The sequence below is a fragment of the Ambystoma mexicanum genome, chromosome 8 (assembly GCF_040938575.1).
Source record: "Ambystoma mexicanum isolate Mex_15411 chromosome 8, UKY_AmexF1_1, whole genome shotgun sequence".
Lineage (NCBI taxonomy): Eukaryota > Metazoa > Chordata > Amphibia > Caudata > Ambystomatidae > Ambystoma > Ambystoma mexicanum.
In genome coordinates, this window is record NC_090929.1 from 1,616,848,596 (window position 1) to 1,616,868,226 (window position 19,631).

At 46.8% G+C, this 19,631-nt stretch overlaps 1 protein-coding gene and 1 long non-coding RNA gene across 2 annotated transcripts in view; one reads left to right on the top strand and one right to left on the bottom strand.

The window, feature by feature from the left end:
* VWA2 (von Willebrand factor A domain containing 2) overlaps positions 1-19,631 on the top strand; it is a 417,877-nt gene that overhangs the window by 77,012 nt on the left and 321,234 nt on the right. The gene's annotated exons all lie outside the window — the stretch shown is intronic.
* Positions 11,953-12,497, bottom strand: LOC138473823 (uncharacterized). Its single transcript, XR_011268939.1, has 3 exons — positions 12,389-12,497; positions 12,219-12,304; positions 11,953-12,092 (listed from the first exon to the last, which is right to left on the bottom strand). It is a non-coding gene; the product is annotated as an uncharacterized lncRNA (long non-coding RNA).

A 19,631-nucleotide genomic window follows, 5' to 3' on the forward strand; every position in this document is an offset into this window, starting at 1 on the left:
GTAACGGTAACGCTATTAGCGCGGGCGGTATTAGCCCTACCACCGAACTCCCCGGCGCTAATAGCGCCGGATCACGAGTTCGGAGGTAATGTAAGTCCCCATTCCCCACTGAGCCCATTCGGGAATGCCCCATTCCCCATTGGGCTCAATGGGGAATCTTCGCGCTAATACCACCAGCGGATTTCCCGCCGGCGGTAATAGCACAAATGTTCGGCGGATTTCCCCCCAGCTCATAGCTGGGCCGAAATCCGCCGAAGCCCTGATTCGGCGGACCCTTAAATCTGGCGGTAATAGCGCTACCGCCGGATTTAAGGGTTACCGCCGAAGTCGTGATGAGGCCAATAGTCTCTTTTCTATTTCTATGGTGGAAGCGGATGGAAAGCACATCAGGACCGGGAAAGTGGCTGAGGTGGATAAGGAAATGATACGGGATGTATTTGGTGGTGGGCGGCATGGTGGGGATGTGAGTCTCTCTGTTGCCTCCCCAGAATCCAGATGGCGCCACTTGGGGAAAAGCCTTGGGTGGCTGGAAAGAGTGGGCGGTACGAAGTGTATTCTTGCTAGCTCTTCCAGCCACTTGATTGGCTGAGCGCCCTTCTCTGGGTGCGAATAGTTAGTCGAGGCTTTAATTACATGTTGCAGTGTGATCAGGTATTGTACTCTGTGCTGGCTCAAGCAGCAGATATTGTGATCTCACAGCTCAATTGTAATAAGTGATTACAGGTGTTGAAGAGGTCACAAGTAGCCTGTAATAAGAACATTTAGAGGCTTTTATAGGGATATTGCAGGCTGCCATATGTGAAATGTATCTCTGATGACTCGCTGCCACTGGGGCACCAATGTTCCAGTCTTGGGCCGCCTTTGAACCAAACATTAGTATCTGATGGTTAATTCTCAATGGTTCGATGGAAGTTAACTTACACTACAACTTGCATAACACATTGCTAATTGAACGACTATGTCTGAAAAAGTCCTATAATCCAACATGCACCATGCCATTTTTGTGAGGCTCCTCTTACACATGTACATTTTGTTGCATTCTGGGACTTGTCCTGCATATATGATGGGGTAAGGGGGCAGTAAGCAAATCTACAAGCTCAAAAATGAAAATCAAGGGACTAGCTTGGATGACATGCCAACATGCCTTTGGCATGGCTTGTCTGGCTTTTTAACAAATACTAACTTCTTGCTAGACACGTCGGCTGGACAAACTAGTCTTCTCCTGGCCTTACCCACCTTGGCTGCAACTGCTTTTTTGAGGATTATATTTTGCGCTGAGAGCAAATGCAACAGGATATTGTCAACCTCATGTCTGTAACCAGAGTTCTGGTGTGCAACTCATCATGTGAATTTTTAGCTGAAATATATCTGTATGCGATGTAACCATTTTTTTTCACTGTAACCAGAAATGTAAGCCTTCTGTAACCTACGCCGTGATACGCCTGGGTTTGAGCGTATAACAAATGCAATAAATGAAATAAATTAATAAATAAATGTCTCACTCTATTCGGTAGATTATTGTCCAGCCGTGGATCTTTCTCTGCATTTTGGGATGTGTAGTCCTGGATTCCCATTGTAAATCCAGGACCAGAAGTCCCAGGAATCAAACAAAAACATAGGTCTGGATAAGCATCTCCCGAATTAAATGGGTCATGTTGACATGTATGAATTGAGTATCTGCTGCATCATGAAACACTTGTGTATAGGCGCGTTACAAATGCCATATCATGTTATATCATGTTGGCATTCATGAGCCATGCCAGGCAGTCAGCGCCTGCTATTTGACCGCGAGATGAAGGGTTTGATGGACTGTTAAAATGGAACCCTGTTCCATCAGATGACCTCTGCTGCCACATGAGGTACACACCGCCCACATGAAAGATGCTCAGACGGGTCCTATTCCCTCAGGCTCCACATTGGTCATACATCCTATACCCTCACTAACGACACAGTGCCGCGTGCTCCACCAGGTCGGATTTCCTGGAGTGCCACATTGGTCATACATCCTATACCCTCACTAACGACACAGTGCCGCGTGCTCCACCAGGTCGGATTTCCTGGAGTGCCACATTGGTCATTCATCCTATACCCTCACTAATGACACAGTGCTGCGTGCTCCACCAGGTCGGATTTCCTGGAGTGCCACATTGGTCATACATCCTATACCCTCACTAACGACACAGTGCCGCGTGCTCCACCAGGTCGGATTTCCTGGAGTGCCACATTGGTCATACATCCTATACCCTCACTAACGACACAGTGCCGCGTGCTCCACCAGGTCGGATTTCCTGGAGTGCCTCATTGGTCATTCATCCTATACCCTCACTAATGACACAGTGCTGCGTGCTCCACCAGGTCGGATTTCCTGGAGTGCCACATTGGTCATACATCCTACACCCTCACTAACGACACAGTGCCGCGTGCTCCACCAGGTCGGATTTCCTGGAGTGCCACATTGGTCATACATCCTACACCCTCACTAACGACACAGTGCCACGTGCTCCACCAGGTCGGATTTCCTGGAGTGCCACATTGGTCACATATCCTATATCCTTATTAATGACACTGTACCGCGTGCCACACTGGGTCAGATTCCCTCCAGTGCCTCATTGGGTGCACGCTTGTATTTTTGCAGCGGAGAGGGTGTCCCTGCAACTAAGGTCAGGCAAATCGGTCCAGGCACCAATGAGAAAGTGGCCCACAATCACACATGACTATTTGTTACTTTTCAGAAAAGACTGTTTTAATACTACTCCAGGAGGTGTTTTTGGTCAAATGTGTTGCAAATAATACACTTGAAAGCATATTTGCTTAGTAACTTTGTTTAATACCATTGTAGTAACTTATGAAACTGGCCCATTCGGGCCTCAAAAGTGGCCATTCTTTCGCAAAAGAATACGGTGCCATACTAGAATAATGGACTGGCACTATGGGCATTCCCCTATGCCAGGCCGAGCCTACATCAGCTCAGTTCACACCATAACATTTCGATAATTCCGCACTGGGTTTTGGAATATTTGATTTCACATACATAACGTACACTGTGCATTCTCCCGCTGGGGGCACTGACGAGCCCTTTCCATGGGGATGTGTTAATCTCCACAGTTTTGCTTCTGCTCTACTTTCCTTAGAAAATCCTCCCCGACATCACAGAAATGTCTGCCAATAGCAATACATATAACATTCTAGCCTCATGATTGGCGGAATTCCATACTTAGGTAGGCGGGTTGTTTATTTCCCTCATCTGCTTCCGGAGTACAGATGGATGCTATTTTAGCCAGCACGCAAACCTAGCCCAGAAGGGAAACGGAGCACCTTACACTAATTAATACAGAAAAAAACAAAAAACAATGATAAGAAAACATCTAAAATGTATACCTAGCAAGTTTAAGGCAGCAACTCTGACATTAGATCCTAAAAATAGCAACACTAAATAAAACCGAAAACCAAAAGAAGTAGGAGAGCTGCCACATTAACTCAATTTGTTCTTATAAAAGGTGAAATGTTTGTTTCTTTCCTAAAATTAGTATAAAGCGGGATTCAGGCAAAGTGCAATGGGCAGCAACTTACAAAAATAGAGGAGCGTAACTAGAAAAGGCAAGTTTTCTTGCACTCGCTTTCTTACCAAACACTGAACCCAAAGAACCGACCACACGACAGACCATAAGATATCATAGGAAATAGCCACAAAAGGAGGCCTCCAGAGACTGATCACATACTCAGACCCAGACGAAAGCCCTAAATGACTCGCCCTCGCCCCCGGACGTACCATATCCAAACTGGCAGACGCATTTAGATAGAAAGTTTGAGAGGAGTCCACCACACCAGCCCAGCACCCAAGGAGGAGAATAAGACACCCAACCCACTTTAATCAATTCATGAGCATTAGAACACCTACAGAGCTGGCTAGAATAGAACAGCGAGGAGCAATCCTAACACTTACAAAGCACGTTAGAACAGCACAAACCAAAACCCCGCCAGGCGTAGCCCATTTGCCCACCCCAATGAAATTGGGAGGATTGGCGAGTGCCACACTCAGACAGATTTCTGAACTTCTGTTAACCTTCATACAACCGACTAACAAAAAACTCAGCATTTCTGCAGGCTTATCTCACTCAAAATCTTACACAACCATCTCTCGCACAACAACCCGCATGCACTTCACAACACCGCAACAACACATAAGCAACACCAACAGCACACGAGGACTGACATCGATCCAATACTTGCACCGAAGCTCAGCACCCGGTGTATACCGAGTTGAAGCCGCCAACAGAACACCACTCCTCTCACTATCCTACTCCCGCTTCAGCTACTAACCCATCCCACCTTCTCATTTGCAGATCCGCCAGAGCGCCTGGGTACCAACTCCGTTGGTGACGGTGCGTGGTACAAATACCTTCAACATTTAACATTTAACATTTACCTCCAGGGATCTCCAGCCTCAGCCGGTCACTCTTCGCTGTACTCCGTGTTCCACCAAAGGCGCACAACTTATTTGCCAAGTACACAGGCCTAACAAAGTCAAGTCTTCATAAATACACAGCATGCCCCTTTAAAAGTGATCAGCACTCCCATAAGGAACCAATGGAGCACATGACCACACTTCTTCTTCCCCATAATCCGCTTTGCTGCTTTGAATTGAGGAGTACACACGGTTTTTAGAACTCCCATCAGCTGAGCTTTTCCCCCATCATCCGCATAGTGTGGCTGGAAGGCGTCTCTGAGTCTGTGTTATGGCGTAATGCACTTTCAGTGCAAGTTGTGGCTACTTGGGTCTGATAGATTTAGGGGGAACATGGACTATGGTGGTCCTGAGGGGTGATCAGAAACAGATGGAGAAGATGCATGTCTTCAGCTTTTATTTAACATTAAAAGAGGTTAATGGTGTTCTTCGTCCCCAATGGGAGACCCCACCGGCCTCTAGGCACTGTATCAAAAGTGTGAGACCACCCATTAGTCTCATTCTCTAGGAGGACATTTCAGTAGCAAGAGGGAGTTGGACTTGAGTTGTCACCTGGGCCGGTATCTTTCAAATTTCTTCTTCAAGAACACCGGGACAGGTGGACCACGTAGAGGCTTTCAGCAAATCAAGGTATTCCACAGGCCGCCATTGCAGAGAGAGAGCAGGGCCAGGGGCATAGCCAGGATTGTCTAACAAGTGGGGCCTGAAGCTAATGCAGTTGGGCACACCGCAGTGACATTAACATCTGTAAATGGCCACACAGCGCTGCTGAGTGGGCATGTACAGATTGTGGGTGGGCCTTGCTCACTCAGGCCCTACCCTGCCTACACCTCTGCGCAGGGCAGGTGTTACATGATCCCAGTGCAAAAGATGAAGCAGGGTCCAAGCTGCAGTGTTCTGGACGCGTTCCTGGCGATGTATTGTATATCTTGGAAAGCCCAGCCAGGTAGGTGCTTCAGCGGGTTAAGCTGGAGTGTTAATGCCAACATGCCCTATGTCAGTCGGGATATGCTCATCCACTCCTGTTTTTTCCTTTGTCTTCTGGGAATTGTAGGTTTGTTTTCTCTTTAATGTAGGACTACAACTAAAAGTAAACAAAAACAGGACTGCCTGCACATCTCCCAAATGACATGGGGCCGGGATGGATACATGGGGGCGTGACACTGATCCTAGACAGTTTGCAAGGTCTTAGGTTGTCACATGGCAGCTGTCAGCAGCCCATCCAGCCCTATTTTTTACCCTCATCATTCTGGCATTTGTACATTTCTGTTTCCTATAATCGACTTAGGACCAGGGTCTGACTGAGACAAGAAATAGACCCAGTCACCCAAAGAAAAGTGGCCCACCCCTCGCCTCAAAAAAGTGGCCCACTCCTTTCCTTGTGACCCTTGACCTCTGATGACATCACCGGAAGTGATGTCATTTGACCCCAAACCAAAGTGACATCCCGGGAAGCGATGAAACACGACCTTTCACCCCTTGACAAAACAGGAAGTTGCATCAAATAGTATTGTCCCTAAGTACACTAAATTACTGTGAATCCAAGCAGACGCCGAAGGCCAAATGATAATGTTATTGTATAGCACTTAAGTTCTTTTTTATAGAACAAATATGCATACAATATTACCCAACCTGTGTTGGTACTCATTTATCGACCTAAGAAGGATGAAAGGCTTTTTGAAAAAAAATTAAATTGAAAAAAAAAATTTTTTTTTCTTCCAAACCGACCCATGCATGGCCAGAAACCAACCCCCACTCCCCAGGGCCGATTTCGGCCTGGCCACGGGCCAATCCAACCCTGCGTAGGACCGCAAGTACCAGAATGCAATATTCACGGCCGTAGTTCAGCTCCAGATTTACTGGATGTAGCCGCCAACAAAAAAACAAGCGTCAAGTGACTCGGGAGGTCCTGACACCAAAAACACTTGAATCAAAGGCCCCACCAAACACTCGATGCAAATTCATCCGATAGTTCTGGTTAAAGGTATTAGGAATGGCCCATGTGGCAGACCTACAAATCTCCTCAATCCAGACCCCTTGTGCCTCCTCCCAGGAGGTAACTATGGCCCTAGTGGACCTGCTCAGCACCCCGGAGGGAAAGGGGAACACCTATGGCCTCACACGCCCGCAAAATAGTCTCCCGGACGCACCAACTTATACTCCGAGCCGAGACGTGCATCCCTGCCCCAGTGCCCCAAAACGAGATGAAGAGATTGTACACTTTCCTCGGAGGCCTATAATGGTCCGGGTGAACCAACACTGCCTTACGGACATCCAGACAACGCCCCCCCCAGCCCAGATTGGAATAAAACTGGATGCTCCACTTCCTGAGACCGATCAAACTTAGAGGATACCCTAGGCAGGAAAGGGCGATCACACCCGAGAAAGAGAGCCTCCTCCTGAATCATCAAAGAGGGCGGCCTACAAAAAACTGCGCAAAGTTCCTCTAACCTCCTGGCAGGAGTGATGGCCACAAGAAAAGCAGTCATGAGGGTGAGAATCTTCAAGGGCATATCCTCCAGTGGCTCAAAGGGAGCCGGCTGCAGGGCTCTGAGCACCAGGGGAAGATACCAAGGAGGATTGCCGGAAACCACCACAGTGCTACACAAAGAAAACCCCTTCAAGAGCCTGAAAACCAACATGCAGTCCTCGGCCCCCCAACCTGAGGAGCCACAAAAGGCCCTGATAGCAGCCCAGTGGGTCGGAAAGCAAGATACAGCCAGACCCAGTTCAACACGGTTTTGCAAGACCTGTAAGACCCCTGAAATTGAACTTTGAGCCCCCAGTGAACCTTTCCCTGAAACATATCCCAGTGCCTAGAATATGACTTCACCATGGATGGCTGTCTGTCTGCCTGGATGGAATCCACTACACTTACAGAAAGCTCCTTGGCCCGCAACCTGTTTCTTTCAACTTCCAAGCCCCCCATGTAAATCCACCCCCCTCTCCGAGCATGAAGCACAGGGGCTGGAAACCTCGGCAGATAAAGAACCAGCTCCACCACCACCTCCAACAACAAGAAGGAAACCAGACCATGCACGGCCAAATAGGAGCGACCAGAATCACCACCACCTCGAGTCCCTGATTTGACCAAGACCCTTGGAACCTGGGGTAGCGGAGTGAATGAGTAAAGAAGACCCTTCAGCTATGGGATGGATAACACGTCCACCCTTGGCAAGGAAATTGGGAGCAGAACTGGGCCGTCTGGGGGAAGTGAAAGGATCCAACCACGGCTCTCCCCAGTTCATGCAGATACCCCAGAAGACCTCCTTCCTCAACACCCAGTCCCAGGATGGGAACACCCTTCTGAGCCTGTCTGCCACAGTGTTGTGTAGACCCATAATATGAACTACCTTGATTGACAGGAGAGGCTGTTCCACCCAGAACCCCAGAGACCTTACCAGGGACCCCACCGATTGAGAATGGCAACCGCCCTGCCTATTGATATATGACAGAGCTGTCCAATACACCACAGACGTCCACCTCAGACAAGGGCACAAAGCCTTTACGGCCTGAATAACTGCCACCATTTCCCTCCATTTGGATGACTGCAAGGACTCCCAGCTCAGTCATTCTCCCTGGCACGACTGGACCACCTGAACCGCCCCCCCCACCTAACCCTTTCAGCTGGCATCAGTAGTAAGAGTGATTGGCCAGGGCTGGGGCAGGGGTAAACCCTTCAGGAGGACCTCTGGCTGCAACCACCACCTCAGATCCTTCCTCGGGGAGGGGAGTACTGGAACAAAGTGGTCAAAGTCCTGCTGGGCCTCCCTCCAGTACCGGTGAAGATGACCCAAGAGAGGACGCAAATTAAGTACGGGCCCATGGTACCAGGAAGACACACAATGTCACGTGTCCCAGGGATCTGAGAAACTCAGATCAACAGAGCCCTGAGAGTCTTCATCAGGTTGATGGCCCGGTCCTTTGACAACAGAGCCCTGTCCATCCGCATCCAAATTTGGGCCCCTATAAACTGGATATCCAGGGGAGATGACAGATCGGACTTGTTGCAGTTGATTAAAATAATCAAAACCTGGAGAACCTGCCACGTCCGACATAGCTGGACCCAAAGGCTGAAGTACAAAGACGCTTTCAGCAGCCAGTCATCTACGTACAGGAAGACCTGGACTCCTTGAAGATGTTAGATGTCCACCACAGGCCAAGATCTTGGTCAAAATCCTGGGCTCAGATTTCAGCCTGAATCGAAGGGCCCGTAAATTGTTAATGCATTGCCCCCACCATGCGCTAAGGAGGTGCTGGTGACGCCGCCAGATCGGTACGTGAAACAAAGCATCCTGGAGGTCGAGAGACACCAAGAAGTCCCCCTTCTGGACCAGAAGGATAACCCTTTGTAAGCATTTCATCTTGAAGTGGCGGATATCGATGTGACGATTCAACTTCTTGAGGTCTATTATCAAGCGAAACATCCTGCCTGGCATGGGGACTAGGAAGATGTTAAATGTTAAAGGTATTTGTACCGCGCACAATCACCAACGGAATTGGTTCCCAGGAGCTCAGGCGGATCTGTAAATGATAAAGGTGGGATGGGTTAGTAAGGTGAAGGAGGAAGTAGGATAGTGAGAGGAGTGGTGTTCTGTTGGCAGCTTCAGCTCAGTATACACCGGGTGCTGAGCTTTGGTGCGGGTATCGGATCGGAGTCAGTCTGCGTGTGCTGTTGTTCCGGCTTATGTGTTGTTGCAGTGTTGTGAAGTGTGTGCGGCTTGTTGTGCGAGAGATGGTTGTGTGAGTTGTTTGAGTGAGATAAGTATGCAGAGTTTGAGCTTATATTGGTTAGTGGGTTACCTGACCTTTACCATGCTAACATTCACAGTTCTGTCTGAGTGTGGCACTTGTTGGCCCTTACATTCCCATCTAGACGCGGCGCGGGCCAATGTTTAGGACTCCATCTAGGTGTGGTCATGCCAACATTCACACTTTTATCTAGATGCGGCGCAGGCTAGACTTTAGAGATCCGTCCAGGTGTGGGTCTGCTAACATTCACAACTCCAGGTGTGGCACACGCTAGCATTCACGTTTTTCCTAGGCGCGGGCATGTTGTCCTTCAATCAATCCTATCCAGATGTGACGCAGTTCAACGTCTATCTAGGGGCGTCTGCCGGTCTGGATATGTTCATCCGGTACGTACGAGTGGGAGAGTCACTTGAGGGCTTTCGTCAGGGTCTCGGTGTGTGATCAGTCTCTGCAGCCTTCCTTTGTGGCTAGATGATAGCATAAGAAACCCTGGCCTCTCTCGCGGCGTGGGACCACCATCACCACCCTCTTCTTGAGGAGAGACTTGATAGGCCGCTGCATGGCTGATCTCTTCACCAGACTCCGGGGCATTGGTGTCCTGACAACCACTGAGGGTTCAGGGAGGGAGCTGAACTCCAGACGGTAGCCCGACCACGCAGTCTGGTTCGCCCAAGGGTCCCCGGACATTTGAGCCCAAAGCTTCCACAACATCTGAAGACGCCTTCCCCACGAGCTTGGTGTCAGGACGTCTGTTGTTTGTGCCCAGGGGATGGACGCCCACCCTTAGGGACCCATCTGGCCTTCTCCCATCGAGGCCAGCGAGCAGCATAGTGAGGTGTCCGCATCTTAAACATTTCTGAACTTTGTGATGCAGGCTTCAGATCCAGGTCTTTTGCAGTTTTCCTGCATGTTTATCCACCCAAAATACTTTGTGCACCTTAGCCTCTATCGAGTCCCCAAAGAGTGTATGCCCCTTGAAGGGAATCATCAGGGCAGCCGCTTTCTGGTGCGAGTCCGTCTGCCAGTCTTGAAGGTGTACACGAAATAACTGAACCCATTGTCATGGCCACAGCTTTGACCTCATCATACGCCAAGTCTGATAAGAACTCCAGCTGCGTTCAGACTGCCTGGATCTGGGACTTAGGGTCAAAGTCCTCCTGCAAGGCCTTCAAGACAGTCTGCAGGCCATCCAATGCTATTTCAGCCGCAAAGAAGAATATATGGTGGATCGCATCGACAAGTGAGCGCCATCATAGGCCTTGCGCAAGGCCCCATCTCCCTTTCTATCGGTCCCATCCTTAACGGCCTCCTCTGGAGTGATCCACCAGGCAAGAGCGAATGCCGTTGACCCACACCGCCTGCAGCAGGAGCTTTTCCTCACCCTAAAGGGGGTACAGCTTGGCCAGGAAATGCAGAATGGCAATCCTGTCAGGCTCCTTCCTGGCCTCCAACACCTCATCCTTAATTTTAGTCAGGAGCGGGACCCCGGCCTTCAGAGCCTTCTTGTACTGTGCAGGGGATCCTGGGTGCCCCATCCACAGCCGTAGGAGCAGGAGCAGTCTCAGGTGCGGCAAATCAAATATATTGTACAATCTGGTTAGGAATAGACGCCACTGCTTCTTTATACAAATACCTCTTCCATTGCAACCCTTCATTGGACTTGGGGGAGACAGAAGAGTCAGTAAGAGAGGAGGAGGAGGAGGATGTGCTGGATGGGGAAGGGCACGCCTGGAGTGACCCTATTTGATTTGCCCTAGTTGACCCTTGGAGTGACCCGATTTGATTTGGTCCAGTTTGTTGATTTTGAATAATACTGTACCTTACTCCCCAATGACTCATTGAAAACTAGAATTGTGCATTTCTTTTTGCAATGTGAATGGCACAAGTCATTTAAATCTCAATTGAAAATGTAAAGATGTTGCTAACCATGAAAATAAAAAATTGTACATGATATTGTAGGTTTTTTTGTTTTTGTGCGCTTTCTTTCGCTTGCTGGTTTCACTTTGGTTTACAAGTCACACGGGGAACACGGTACCTTTACCTGATTCTTAACTAATACCCCTATTCTTGTTCCCTGCACTTCCACTCCTGGACTTAGGACCTGTATGGTAATTCAGCCGCACTACTTAAGATGAATGTAAAGCCCTTCTGTGTGATTTTGTAAATATAACCACTGTGTTTTCCTATAGTCAATGTCTGTGTTTTTTGCAAGGAAACAAGTAATCCTGTAAACTCCCCAAGAGGGGCCCGAGCTTCTACAGTTGATGCACTCCTTAAGAGACATTTAGAATTAACATTGAACATTTGAACTGTATATTCTGTCGTTGGTATGTATGAATGGGTAATCCCTATTTTTTGTTTACGGGGGGTCAAAACTGTAGGAAGGGATGCTCTGTGAAGGAAATTTATGGGAAACAGATCGACTACCCCTCTCTTTTAGTCCTGTATAGATCACGGGTGAAGATAAAGGTTAACCTGTACACTTTGTTAGTAAGGTTTTCGCCTTGTTGGGAAAAATTGCACAGAAATGCAACTGAATACAAAAATTCTATCTCTTTAATAATCGTAAAAATACCTTAAAAAACATTACAAACTAAATACATTTTCAATCAAACCATTTAGTCATCATTCATCTGTTCTAACAGGGGAATGCTAGAACTTAAAAAACTTTGTGCATAACAGTAAATCAGAATATGCATTCATGACATGGGAAAAAAACATTAGCTTTTCCCTTAAGCAGTCGACATATGTTTCGGCCCGTTATAGTGTACCACCTCTGTCAACAGTGGTCACAAAGATGAATATTGGGCCATCTTCAGGACAACGGTTACTTTTGGTAGATTATTCTTGTTCCCCATTGGGCACACAAGCACATCTAAAAAGATAAATGTACATGTATTAGTGTATAAAAAAGGAGATAGAAAAGAGTTGTAGTTCCCAACTGGATTGGATCAAGGCGATGGCTAGGTTATACTATTCTAGACACACACACTAAACCCACCTATGGTCCATAGACTGAAGTTTGGACTATTGAGCTTGGTCAGACTCTCGGATGTGGCAAGGAATTACCATCCCTGGTCTTGGTTCCTATGGTTAATTAGAAACAACAGTTTCTTAGTGTTATGTTCTTGCTGATACAGACAATTTATTTAATGAGCTTAAAAAACTTACAAGTTAGCAACTTCTGTAGCTTTGTCTTCGAAGTCGATCTTTATTTTTCTGAATTCCACCTGGTACCATTCAGAGGCAGGACATGGACTATTATTCCTGTAATTGTGGTGCTGCCTAAATCAAAGGGAAAGAGCACGCTAATGAATGGATATATTGGGGCATTTAATATCCAGGTTTAAGGTTAAAAAATAATTGTCAATCTTTTTTTGCCCTTTTGCTACTGTTGTTATTTACACGTGGACTATGGGCCACATATTGTTATAAATTTCTAGAAGCCTGTAATTAAATATACTCGGCTTTTGATGTTCTAAAGCGGCAGTCTTTGCGCCTTATACATGGTGTTTTAAAAGCATTGTGGTCTCGCGCCTGAGGTCTGTAGCCAAGGGATACATGAAGTGGCAGTGGCTAGTTGTTATATTTTCTAAACATGTTTTAAATGTACTGCTGTCAAGAATTACAAAAACAAGCAGTATTCGAGCATCTTAGCACCGTGGCCACCGCCTTGCAACCATCCTTTGAGCTTAAAAGAAGGACTTCCGTATGGGCAGTTTCGGCGCATCCGCAGAAACTGTACACAAGTTGAGATGTACAAACAATATGGGAAACACTTGAAAATAAGGTTAAAAGATAGAGGCTATCCGAAAAAGACAGTCCACCGTGCATATAAAAGAGCACTGCATAGCAATAGGATCGCCAGTCTTGAATCCATGCACCGGCACAAAGAAGAAAAAATAACATGTGTCAGCACATATAGCCCTATAAGTAGCCATCTTAGAAAGATCATTAAAAGGCACTGGTACATGGTCAAAACTGAGGATTTTAATCCTCCCATGCCTCGTTTTGCCTTTAAAAGACAATGCAACATCAAGGATGCCTTGGTCCACACTTATCCCGTTGTGCCCACGGCTTTTACCACCCAGACACACCTCTGGGGCCTACCACCAGTTGTGGGGCACCATCGTTGTGGAAAATGTTCAGTCTGTGCACAGACCACCACTATGAAAAGCATTCAACTACGTAACACCATAGTACAGCTAAAGACATTCACCAATTGCCTTACTAAATGGGCTGTATATGCTATAAAATGCCCCTGTAACCTAGTATATATAGGGAAGACTAAACGACAGGTACGTCAAAGAATCTGTGAACACAAATCTTGCATTCGGAATAAAATTGATAATAAACCCTTAGTGGCCCATTACATCCATCAACAACATAAATGCACAGATTTATTATGGTGTGTCATACAAGTTATCAAACCATCCCCGAGAGGAGGCAATATGGATCGCAACCTCACAAGATGCGAGCAGAAATGGATTTATAATCTAGATATGGTTAAATATGGCCATATCGTGCAGAAGGGTTGTGACCTAGCATTTTGGGCCACACTGCCCCTTTTGGGTCGGGACCAAACCTGAGTTGCATATGCTCTTTTCTCTTATGTAGTGTCATGGCAGGTTCTAAAAAGATGGTCTGGGGGTTTGCCAGGTGCAACATCAGAGGTTATGATTCATTCAAACCTTCCAACCATCATACTTTGCAATGGTGCGGTAGTCATTTTAGTTTCCTGAACTAAAACTGAGTTATTGAAGTAGTTAAAATTACGTATGGGATCTGCATTTATCAAATCTGTCTTCCCAGAATATACATCACTGATCACATGGCCCACCATATGGCGCACAAACCAAACAAGGGCTCGACGAAAGCACAGTTCGCTTTGCATAGCCAGTGTTCTGTGCTTAGTGTCAGGAAGTGGAGCGCAATGACGAGGACTACGAAAACGGAGTCTATGGTGGTAGGGGTGGGGAGGGAGTAGGAGGTATGTGGAGGGGGAGGGGGTAACAGTTATGTGAGGTGGGGTGGGTTGGGAGAGTGAGCTCACAGGACATTGGGTGACCTGGTTCTCAGGGGAGGGGTACGGGGGCAGAACCCCATTCATTAAGTGAGATCAAAAGGGATTCATTGAGTGGGGAGTGAGAGGAGGGGTTGGTGGGCGGGATTTGATGGGTGGGGAGAGAGAGAGAGAGAGAGAGAGAGAGGAGGGATTTTGATGGGTGGGATTCGATGGATGGGGGATTCAGGGAGTTGTGTTTTAAATAAGTCACATAGAAACTTTTTATAGCTACTTGTTATCCTGTAGAATGCAATATCCTATAGGTTTCCCATTGAAATGTCTCATTATATGTATACTTGATTTCTTTCCATGAGGCGGATGTGTCCAGCTTGCTTGTCCACATCTCTGTGATTAGTGTTAGTCTCCCAGCGTGACAGTCAATACATGGGATGATTGTTGGAGAACACGTCAGTCAGTGATAACCACCCCAGATGGAAATGGTGCGAGGAACCAGTGACAGTACGCTACCAGCTCTAAGAAAGAGGTTATCTCCTTTTCCGGGAAGTGTACCTTAAAGATGGCCTGTACCTGGCTGACATGGGGGGCTGATGACCCCATTACCCACTTGATACCCCAGGTACTTTATGGCAGTGCCAGCATGGAAAAACATGGCTTGTTTATCCACCATCCCAGCGCCACTCAAGGTGTTAGAAACAAGGTCTAACTGGGGGAGATATTGTTCACTGTTCCAGCTGTGGATAACGAAACGTTACCAATGCAGTCCCCGAATATGCCTAGTGCTTCTGCAGCTGGCTCTCCACAAGCCGCTGGAAAGTTCTGGTGCAGAGGGAAGAGATGGAGAGCATGGAGTAACAGTCCAACAAAGCCTACATCAACAAGGGATCAACAAAAGCCAAGGGGCATAAGATCCTGTGCCCCAGACTTTGAAGGCGTCCTAATTCTCGATGAAAAACAGTCCGCTTCGACCCTGGACTATTCGCAAATCATTGCAGATTTTTACTTTTTTTTTGTCTAAACTACCATTGGTTTCTTATGTGTATTGAGTGTAGGTTGGACTACATTGTGCCTGAGCACTTTCTGTTGTATCACTGTCTCTGTGCAAGTCTTTTTTTTGAACTTCATAAAATATGTGCGGAATTGTGCTCAAAATAAAATTAAAAGAGCTCCATGGTGTGTGAGGGGTCGGAAATGAAAGCCGGACACAAAGTTGTCATGTTTTTGGATAAAGACATTTATTAAAGAAAAGTGGATTAGGGAAACACCTCTCTACCCCTTATCTAAAGAGGGTCTTCTCTACCTAGAAACCAAAAACTAGGGATCTGTCTGTGTTAGGATGCCATTAACTGAAAAGCCATCCTTGTTTCCAAAACATCCTATTCTGACCCTCACACTACAAACAAAATACCAAAGGGTGCAAGGAAAAGGCCTTTAACTTGATGCTGGTAAAAGTGTTAAACCAAACTATCGAAAATAGTTCAAACGAAAATGTTCTCCAAGGTATGGACCCCTGGATCCAGAGGGTGGTTCCTGTCCCCTGGAGCTGTAGATAGAATGGCAAAAGTGTCTCTTTAGATAACGGTTCCTCTATGTCTTCACTGGTCTCATAGAACAAAATGTCTTTTTGGTTAACAGGTCCTTCCTATCTTTGCTAGACTCAAAAAGTTCTTGTGTAAATACTAAGTTCTTTAACAATCTTTCAGTAGTGGTTCTTGTAAGTTGCTAGATCACCTGGTATACCCCCCTGCCAGGTATCTTTATCAACTTCAACTGCCTGGTGTACTCGCCTGCCAGGTCTTCTTTTATGGTTTTGCAAGGTTCTTTGTTTATATCATAAAAGCATACACTGTGATGGCTTGATAGCATTTGCTCAGCTGAAACATCTTCCCCACATTGACATCACATTCATCTGTACTTGATTGATGTTTGCCCTTATGTGTTGTCTTGTCTGCATTCAAACATTCTTCTTATTGGGGTCTGCCTTTATGCTTTGTCTTGTCAACCATTTGTCTTATTGAATCACTTTTCCCCACCATTGACATCTCATGCATCTATATGTAATTGGGGTTTTTGTACTTTGTCTTGTCTTCATTTAAACACGCGTTGTGTGTTTTCTACATCGGAAATATTGTTCTGTTTAAACACCTGCTGGCACGCTTGTTGGAACGCCCCGGGGCCCCCAGCTACTTTGGGTAGACTCACTGGTGTTGTCCAGTGTCTTTGACTCTGCCCATGCTTTAGCAGTGTGGCTCCTTACCCACTTTTCACTCCGGAGTGTGCGGTCGCTCCCCCAGTGGCACTGCGGTCACATGCCAACTTTCCCTCTCAGCCCAGGCTTTTGAACACTGCATCTGCAAATAGTTCACCCGCCAGGACCTCCTACGCGTTTCCCTGCATCTCTAATGCCCTGCTTGCTCACAGGCGGCTTCTCTCTTCTTGCTCTGCCGGCCATCCCAGGTTCGTGAGCCTCAGCATAAGGTTTAACGTCCTCTCCTGCGCTCCTCTCTCCAACAGTGCAGTTCACATGTTGAAATGTTCCACGCACCGAGGGATTGGAGAAACAACTATTCTGCATGTTGTACTTCAGGATTCTGTCATTTTGCACAAACGTCCTCCTCCTTCTTCGTCGTCTCAGTACCTGGGTGGTTATGAGAGGTTGAGTCCATGATTGTCATGGGTCTTTTACCTCTTAGATGGTTTTTCTCAGAGGTTTCACATGAAAACATATTAGAAACAAAAATGTGTTGAGTGTGAGTTGAAAGTGTCTGAATCAAAGGTGGGGGCCTGACCAGAATAGTGTAAAGAAAAGGTCACTTGATTTCCTCTAAAGGTGGGAATCGTCAGCTGTCAATAGGCCATTAAGATCTTGGGGGTTAGAGTGTCTTCCTCATGGGAAAGGGGGGAATACTGTGCGTCATCCAATGAAGTCATGACGTCTCCCGGAAGTTGTCTTCTCCAAGGTGATCCTCCCTCATTCCAGCATCCTCAGGGTCAGGAGCAGGGAGTGGCTGCCAGAGGCATTGCTAGAGGGTACGGGGGGGGGGGCTGAGGGGGCTATATCCCCAGGTCTTTTGGTTGTAGCACCTGATAGAAGCTCAGGAGCTACAACCAAAAGGCTATAGCTAGCCCTGAGTCCCGACAGTCCCGACATTAGTGTAGCCCCAGATCTTTTCCAGACCTAGCAAGACTCCTGCCACTGGCTGCCATCCCCTGGCCACATGTGAGGAGATTCCTGCCGGGGAATCCTTTGATGTCCATTGGATTCATCACAGGTGGCAGCCAGTAAAAAACTCACTATCGGTAGAAAGTATTTAACAAACAAGGCCGACTTTGGCTTTAAAGCCTATTTGGACATATTGAGCCCCTGCTCTGTGCAAAGCCTCTTTAATGAGGTCATTATTAACACTTTGAAAGTGGGCCTGTTCACCAAAGACTGGAAAGGGGATCGCAGAGTGGCTTGGCCAATGTGTGAAGCAACGGGGGAGCCAATCGCCCATTTTCTGTTTTTTTGCAAGGGTTATTGGGACCTTAGAGGGAAAGATCTAGTACCGTTGTTTAGGCAGGACCGCATTCGGTGGGTGGAGTTGGCCTTGGCTACCTACTTAGATACTGGCAATCTAGCTGTGGTCTGTACTGTTGCCAAGTAGTACACAGAGCGTGGTTGAGAAGACACAAAAAGAACATTGCTCTATGGCGTCTGTTGTTGGCCGATTGCCTTGATGTAGCGATGGGAATGTAGACAAGGAATTTGAGATTGAAATAACCGTACTGTTCTGCCCTTTAATTTTTATAACTATGAGACGTTGAAGTAGGTTTTAAGTTGTATGTTATGTCAAATTGTTATCCTGTGATTTAGTAATAGCAAGGGTATACGTAACTGTATGAATTTGAATGATGTCACGGTTATGTGTCAGCATTGCACTGTACTTTACCAAATGGAAGTCCTAGATTCCGACCTAGGTTTTAGATGGCTTTAAATTGTTGTGTGTTATGTATTCATGTGATATGCTTGTAAATTGTCATGTGCTGGTATTGCACTGCACTTTATCCAATAGAAATTCCAGATGTAGAGCTGCGTTATAGATGGCTCTTCCTTGCTCTTTTAAAAGTCGCGGGTTATGTATCTGATGTGTTTACAAACTGCATCGGCTTATTATCTAATTGTATGAATTTGTAAGCTTTTATGGCCCAGTGGCGAAATAAAGCAGTTCTGACTGACTGAAAATTAAAAGCTCTGCTTGATTGATTCAAGACATCTCTAGTGTACAGAATAATGTAGTTCTAATTGAATACATTTCATATATAGCCCACGAGCACCTCATCCTAATAAAACACAGCTAGCTGAGCACATACCGGCTAGCCTAGGCGTCTCCTCAGGCCTAACGCAGCCAGAACTCAGTCTGGGTGTCCACCCTCCAGACTGAACACATCCAACTGACTTTCTCAGCACCACACCTACCGCTAAGAAGCAGCTATCATGCAACAACCACCCCGTCTGCACACATATACGGTGCGCCCACGCACCATATGACACCCTCTCTCTCTCCTGACTTGAACTGCGGTTCCCGAGGGCGTTCAACCTACCAGCGCTTTGAGATCATACCAATGATACATAAGGTGCTATATAAATGGCAAGTAACATAACATATAAAAATTGCTAAATAGAGCTTGTATGCGCATTTCTGGAAGGAACCCCTTTTCTGTGTAATATTTATTTATTTATTTGTTTTTTTATAATGTGCCTAATACCGTACCTGAGTTCAGTTTCTAAGCGCGGAACCGGGATTCGAAGCTCTGTTGCAATGCGCGGTCTTGCTTATAGTTAAAACAATTCCCCAGTTCCTATCACCGTAGGGGACATCCCTCGTGTATTTGGACAACTGCCCAAGTCCGGCACGCCAAACGGATGCTTTGCCCAGGAAATCCCTGATGAGACTCAACAAGGGCGAATCATCTCTCCGATTGTTCCCCGCAGAGGCGCAGCTTAGCAGTTTGAGCTTACATTTTGCATGAGGGTACAGGGGTCCCAATTGATTTGCGTATGGTTTGTTGCCTTCTGTGAAGGCATCGATGAGCTAGAGCGAAAAAGGATGGAACGGAATACTACCAAGAAGAGCTCCCAGGTGGTCAAGAAGGACTAGCACAAGCATTTCTATCCACGCCCTTTTCATTTCCTTTGGTTATAATACATGATTGTCATGATATGATATGATATGGCATTTATAACGCGCCTGTACACAGGTGTTTCTAGGTGCGGGGGGGCAGAGGGAAGACAAAACATCATTCTTACTAGGCCCCGTGTCATTCAGATCGTGCAAGTGCGGGGAGAGGATGGGGAGAAGTGACAAAAAAGGGGGCGGGGTGGAGAAGTGCAGGTAATCAAAAGTGCAG